Source organism: Chlorocebus sabaeus, chromosome 9 (genome assembly GCF_047675955.1).
Source record: "Chlorocebus sabaeus isolate Y175 chromosome 9, mChlSab1.0.hap1, whole genome shotgun sequence".
NCBI lineage: Eukaryota > Metazoa > Chordata > Mammalia > Primates > Cercopithecidae > Chlorocebus > Chlorocebus sabaeus.
The window spans coordinates 5,175,761-5,183,269 of record NC_132912.1 but is presented as its reverse complement, the minus strand read 5'-3'; the positions used below and the strand labels follow the sequence as shown (position 1 = coordinate 5,183,269).

Below are 7,509 nucleotides of genomic sequence, written 5' to 3'. Positions count from 1 at the left end.
GCCTGCACTCCATGGGGAGTTGGCCATGCCCCTAACTATGCTGGAAACAGCCTAGTCGTATCAGAACACAACTTAACAGGTTTTACATTGCAATTAAAATTGCTAGGAGTCACCATTAACATGTAATTCAGATTATTAGAAACAGTTTTATATGCAAGATGTGTAAGAATAGTAAAATGTGTAAAAGGTTATAAAGGGTTTTTGCTTCTTTAAAATTTCTGAGTCATCATTTTGGCAAAATAAGTAATTTAGGGCAATCTGGAATTCCAAAATCAAACTTCAGTTTCAAAATTGTCTTTTCTAATGCCTGACTTTTTGGATGGATCAGATGGCCCCTGAAAATATCCAGAAAAGAGGTAAACAGGATTATTTAACATATTTAGGTATATGGGATCACCAAAATGATATTCAATCTTCTTTAGGTTATATTTTGTGAATAATACTAATATATGTTCCAAGATTATATGGAATTTCTAAAATTCAAATGTCTAATTATATGCCATCAACTATAATTATGATTATTATGTTACTATAAACCATAACAATAACCAAATTTTCTGGTATAAAGCTACTAATCCAAGCAGAACAAAAAAAAAAAAAATCAAATACCTAGAAAATACTTTGTCAGATTTTCATGTTAAACAAGATAATACTAAAATTGTTTAAATATACTATTAGAATAAACTCCATGGTCTGAGTTAAATCACCCATGGTAACTCATCAGCTATCAGTACAATGTACCTAATTTGGAGAATGAACTGGTATCCAAGAGGATATAAGTCTAATGTTAATCAAGTTTAGACTCATGGAGAACCAGGATGGCCACATTGTCCTTCCTGAGTCCTTAAAGCATTTATTATTAAAAGTTCTACATTCCATGACTCACCATGGGAAAGATAAAATAATCCAATTTGAATACCTTGGTGTGGTAACTTACAAATTACTAAAATAGTTTATAACTATTGTTTGGCCCCGTATTGCTGTGAAAGCAAAGCTTCAGGTACGTTTGGTCACCTGGTGGGCCATTTAGACATTTTATAAAAGGGTGTCATTCGATTGTTAGTTTCAGTGCATGTTTTCTGGTTGTATAAAAGCTTTCCCAAGCAAGAGGGCTCATGTTATAAGAGTAGATTATTATGCTACAGTATATTTTCACCAGGTAAAAAAAGCTTTTAATTGGATCTTCTAAGAATATTCAAAGATCTTGCCACCCACACTACAACAAAACTTTGGACCTTGAACTTTGGGTTCATGATCTCACAACTGAGAAAGGTCCCTCCACACTCTTGGAACTGTACACACATTGGAGCCTTTAAGGTAAAACTAACCAGGGAAATTTCTCCCAAAATGAAGATGGCGTCCTTGATGTGAGCATCTTTTCCCAAGTTCACAGATTAAGACTTCTACTTTCATGAAATTATTATCTTTTAATGTTTTTACTTGATTATGCCTCTGTGTACAACAGAAATGGAAAAGGGATCTGTTATGTGCACTTATGGGGTGTACTTTTATTTGTTAAGGAGTTTGCAGGCAGCTTTATACGTGGATAACCTTATACTTTGACAGATAAAGGATAAAGGCCCAATGTAAGTAAGAAACTTAAATGGTACATATGTTGCCTAATAATCATTCAAAACAAACAAATCATTCAAAAACAAACAAACAAACATTGGTTCACTCCTCTTAATCCACATAATGGGTTAAAGAGAACATTGCCAGGATGCCTTTACTCTTCTAGAAGGGCATCATTTGTTAAGTGCTTTTTCCATGGTTTAGAGTACAGACGCAATGAATAGAAATATATCCCCCATTATATGCTCTATAGCAAATTTTACTGTAAAGGCTACAGCTAAACAACAGACTTTAAATTCTTATGTAAAAATTATAATAGAATTGGACGAACAGAAAAGTATCTATGCTGCTGCTGGCACTTATGACTTACGGAAAAATACATCAAATGAAGACTATAGAACTTCAGTGAAGGAGATGAGACTGCTAAGTTACGTGAGTAGACTCTTTACCTAGCTCATTTTTTAATCTATTCTATTTTAGGAGGTTTGGCTTATGGGGACCTTGGGTGAGGAGCATACTCCAAACTCTTGGTATTATCCTCCCAATAGTCGTAATAATAGTCTCCTTGGTGCACTATATTCTCTCAAAGAAAGGTTTTAAATTCTTACATGCAACCATCTCTAGGATGTCATATGATCTCTCTTCTGCTGGAATGACAGCAGTTGAAAGAAATGTGCAAACATGAGGACACTATAACCTATCAATGACATGCTGAGATGGGAAGCCCAAAATGATGGTAACTGAGAGTGGCACTAAGGCCCCTAAGTTTTGGTCACACTCTCACCTAAGTGAGAACCTGATCAAAAAGGGGAAAGTTTTTAAACAAAATTATAGGAGGCCATTGTTTTGGACTGGGCTTATGCATGCACTAAGCCTCAACAGACCAAACCCAACCAAAATGGAGTCTCTAGTTCTAAGACTTTAAGGAAACACACAGATCTTAGAACACATCACAAACAAATTTTTTTTTTTCTCCTGCAAATCTCGATAACAAACATTCTCGACAGCATAGGTATCCACCCCTGAAGTTCCCATTAAATGTTTTAACCAAATTCATTTCCTCTCATCTAGAGACCATCTAGCTTCAGATGACCATGCAACAAAGGCTCCAGCCAATTCCAGGTAAAGACACCACCCCTGGCCATCAAGGAGCTACCCTGCCTCCACTCGACAGAGCAGAGTGAGAGTTCTGTGATCCTCAGTAGGTAGGGACTGCACCCCAAGCCAGCATGGAGCAGCTCCAGAAGAAAGAAAATCTGTCCCTCTGCCTCCCATAAAGATTTATGAGGATCACATCTCTCAATGGGGAAATGAGTCAAGAAAATAGTGTCTGGAGGCAGGTAACATAAGGCCAATTTATACTTCAGCTATGACAGGAAATATCCTTTCCATAGGGTATGTACCGAGTAAATGACTTTGTAACTTTACTTCGTCCTCTTCATTTACATAGAGCATACAACAAGTAACCAATGGAAACCCCTAGAGCGTATTTAAACCCCCACAAATTCTGTAATGGGGCCCTATGCTCATGCCCACTCCCACACTGTGAAGTGTACTTTCATTTTGAATAAATATCTCCTTTTGCTACTTCATCCTTTCCTTGCTTTTTTTTGTGCATTTTGTCCAATTCTTTGTTCAAGGCGCCAAGAACCTGTACACCCTCTTCTGGTAACACAATCAGCTCCTAAGTACCAATCTCCTAATGTCATCATCTTGGAGGTTAAGGTGTGGTATATAAATTTTGTGAGAATGTAAACATTTCTTTATCCAGTCTGGTGTTGACAGGCATTTAGTTTGATTCCATGACTATGCTAATTGTGAACAGTGTTACAATGAACATATGCATGCACATGTCTTTATGTTAGAATGATTTATATTCTTTTAGTTATATGCCCAATAAAGGGATTGCTGGGTTGAATAGTGATTCTGTTTTAAGTTCTTTGAGAAATTGCCACACTGCTTTCTACAATGGTTGAACTAATACACCAGCAGTGTATAAGTATTCTCTTTCCGTTAGAACCTTAGCAGCACCTGTTATTTTTTCACTTTTTAGTAATAGCCATTCTGACTGGTATGAAATGGTATCTCACTGTGGTTTTGATTTACATTTCTCTAATGATCAGTGATGATCATTTTTTTCATATGCTTGTTTGTCACAAGTATGTCTTCTTTTAGAAAGTGTCTCTTCATATATTTTCCCCACTTGTTAATGGGGTTGTTTTTCTTTTTCTTTTTTGCTTGTTATTTTGTTTAAGTTTCTTGTTGATTCTGGATATTAGACCTTCGTCAGATGCACAGTGTGTGGGCATTTTCTTCCATTCTTCAGGTGGTCTGTTTATTCTGTTGATAGTGTCTTTTGCTGTGTAGAAGTTGTTCAGTTTATTAGGTCCACTTGTCTTTTCTGTTTTTCTTGCAATTGCTTTGCATGCCTTCATCATGAAATCTTTGCCAGGGCTTATTTCAGAATGGTATTTCCTGGGTTATCTTCAAGGGTTTTTCATAGTTTTAGGTTTAAAACTCAAGGTTTTAATGTATTTTGAGTTGATTTTTTAGTACGGTGTAAGGAAGGCATTCCAGTTTCAATCTTCTGCACATGGCTCGCTAGTTATGACAGCAGCACTTATTGAATGATTGTAGGTGTGCAGCATTATTTCTGGGATTTCTCTTCTGTTTCCTTGGTCCGTGGGCCTGTTTATGTACTAGAACCCTCATGGATGACTTTGAGGAATTCAAGACTTCAGTGGAGAAAATAACTGCAGACACAGTGGAAGTAGTAAGAGAACTATAGTTAAAATTGGAGCTTGAATATTACTGAATGATTGCAATCTTATGACAATCTTATCAAATGAGAAGCTACTTTTATGGATGAGCAAAGAAACTGGTTTGGTGAAATGGATTCCACTTCTGCTGAAGATACTATAAACATTCCTGAAATGACAGCAACAAAGGATTTATAATATGACATAAACAAAGTTGATGAGGCAATGACCTCATTTGAGAGAATTTTCTCTTCACGCTTTCATGTCCCCACAGTGACGGAGCTGCGTAACAGAGCCTTTCTCAGAAGACAGCCCAGGTATTACACGACATATGACTGTCATTTTTGTGCCATTTTCTTTTTCTTTTTCTGTTTTTTTTTTTTTTGCTGAGACAGAGACTACCTCTGTTTTCCAGGCTGGATTGCAGTGGCACAATCTTGGTTCACTGCAACCTCTGCCTCCGGGGCTTCTGAGTACCTGGGGTTACAGGCTTGCACCACCACACCTGGGTTAATTTTGTGTTTTTAGTAGAGATGAGGTTTCACCATTTTGGCCTCAAACTCCTGGCCTCAAGTGATCTGCCTGCTTCAGCCTCCCAAAGTGCTGGGATAACAGGTGTGAGCCACTGCGCCCGGCTACTTGTGCCATTTTCAATGTTTCCCACTGTCTATAGCTTTTTGTCCTTAATATTCACTGTTACTACCATTTTGTAAAGTTGCGTGATTTTTTTTTTAATGACATTTGTATTCCTTTCTCATTCCTTGTAGAGTATATTCCAACACAGTTATTCTCTGTGATTTCTGTGGGGATGACATACAATTTAGTAAAATTATAGCAATTTACTTTGAACTGATGTCAATGTAACTTAAATTTTATGTAAAAACTCTCCCTTTTCCTAGGTTTTTACTCCACTTCACATTGTTTTGTCACTAATTACAGCTTTCTACATCGTGTACATGTTAACTTAGAATTATACTTATTTGTACACATTCATATTTTTAATCTTGAAGAACAATAGAGTACAATTCCAAAATTTCAAAAATACATGTTTTCATATTTTGCCACATATGCACATTGACTAGACACCTTTATAGGTCTAAATGACTGCCAGTTTCTTTGTATTTCCTTTCCTTCATCCTGAATTATTTGCTTCAGCATTTCTTGTAGAGAAAAAAAATAATGAATCAGGGATTGGAGGTCCCTATACAATTTTGTTACATTCCCAAGTGTTCCTGAAAAACCAAGTGTTGAGCTTTAAGAAATTAGAAGTTTTGTTTTTGTTTTTGTTTTTTTTCTTCACTAAGAGTTTTGTGGAAATAGAGAGCTAAGTGAAGAACTGGCTGGAATAAGCCTGTAGCAGATTTGGTATTTACAAATAACTGCCCTAATGATTATTCACATCTGGAAAAACATGTTATTCATGCTAAAGAAATTTGACATTTAAAATTTTTCTTAGGTGTTACACACTTGACTAGTAAGTGTTGAGAAAATGTCACCCTTTTCTTGGTAATTACATCAATCAACCTTATGAGGTGCAAAATAATTATTTCTTAAAATAAGAAAGTTGAGGTGGAACAGGATGGCAGTGGTTTACATGGTTTGTTTGAGGCATGCTAAGGGTGAATGTCTACTAGACACTAACATGGAGATGTAGAGCACACATTGTTATGTTCCATTCTGGAGTTTGGAGGGAAAAGCTCAGCTACAAATATTTTTGGAGTATTTCTCAACCTAGAGGTAGTATTTAAAGCCAGAGATCATCAAGGGAATGAGAGTAGATGGAAAACAGTCCAAGAGATTGGCCTAGGGCACTCCAAAGTTTAGAACCTCCCTCAATTTTAAGGAACAAATACTTTAAGGAAAGACTGTGGGCTGCAAAACGTGCTGGAAGACCTGGCTTGAGAAAGCCTCTTTGATGGGGTTAATGTGGCTGCCAGAGTAAGAACGGTTGAGAGTGAAAGTGTTAGCGCGTCCAGGTCAAGAACCACTGTCCTCAAAATGCTTTCACCAGGGTATCCCAAGTTTTCAAAAGAGTTGTCTGAAATGCAAATTTATGTCATGATTAGCTGATTTACTTCGTACCCCTAAAAGCTATGTAAAAGAATTACATGTCTTTGTAAGAGTTGTTCCTAATATTTACTAAAGTTTGAAAACATTGTCCAATTTTGCAGACACTGTTTCCAAGAGATTTTTGGGATTTTGGAGAGTTTGCTTTATAAGATGTATTATTCATCATTTTGATCTTAATTTGAGAGTAATATGTAATGGCTTTAAGGCATTTTGTCTTTTATACTTATAAGCATGCCTTATTTTATGTATGAAACATTTAAAAAGATCAAGTATAATAATAGTATATTTTTGGAATCTAAGAACATTCTCTAAAGATGGGGTTGGTATTTAGGGGAATCCGATCAGTCAATGGTGTCCTCAATGTCCTGTCCCACCACAGCCCAATAGGGTCAGTGCTGTAACTGGGCACACATCAGAGGTCCAGGCCTGACTCTCAGCTCTAGCATTTCTTAAAACATTGTGGAGAGAGTTTCCTTTTATATACAACATATAATTATCCAAAAAATGGTGCCAATGTGTTTTTCCAAGCATACATATACTCAACCCCCTCCTTCTAAACCTCTTCCATATCTCATGTCTAATCATTTCTCCTGGGTGGGTGCCCTCCCTCCTCACTGAACACCCCTCCCACAGGGATGCCTCATTCCTAGGCTCTGGAAAGGAGCCTAGGAATCTGATCCCCACACTGCTGGAGGAAGTTCATGGATTCCTAGTCATCCTGTCAATATCCCTCACCCTCCAGACTCCATGCTGTGTGTGTTCTTGTTCCTCAAATAGCTAAAGTTGTGCTGATCTATACCTGTCACCAGCTCCTTATTCAGAAGTTGGAAATCATCCATGCCCACCTAAAAATGTCTATAAAATGTTTGTCATCATCTCCCACCTCCTGATCCTAACTTATAAGCAAATCACCATTTTGAGCTAATGAGTCAGAAAGAAAGAAAACATACAATAATGGAGACCTAAGTAGGTAAAGAATCTTGAGAAGAGAGCACTGAATTTTTTAAAAGAGAAAACAAATTTATTGTCTTTCCCTTCTGGCCTATGGACTTATATTCTGCTAACTGAAGTCTCTAAGCAGGGTAGATTTAGCCAGTCACCAGCATAA

At 36.9% G+C, this 7,509-nt stretch overlaps 1 long non-coding RNA gene across 1 annotated transcript; it reads left to right on the top strand.

Annotated features, from left to right (window-relative positions):
* The first annotated feature begins 558 nt into the window (after positions 1-558).
* On the top strand, positions 559-3,161 carry LOC140712354 (uncharacterized). Its single transcript, XR_012093880.1, has 2 exons — positions 559-2,004; positions 2,644-3,161. It is a non-coding gene; the product is annotated as an uncharacterized lncRNA (long non-coding RNA).
* Positions 3,162-7,509: the final 4,348 nt, after the last annotated feature.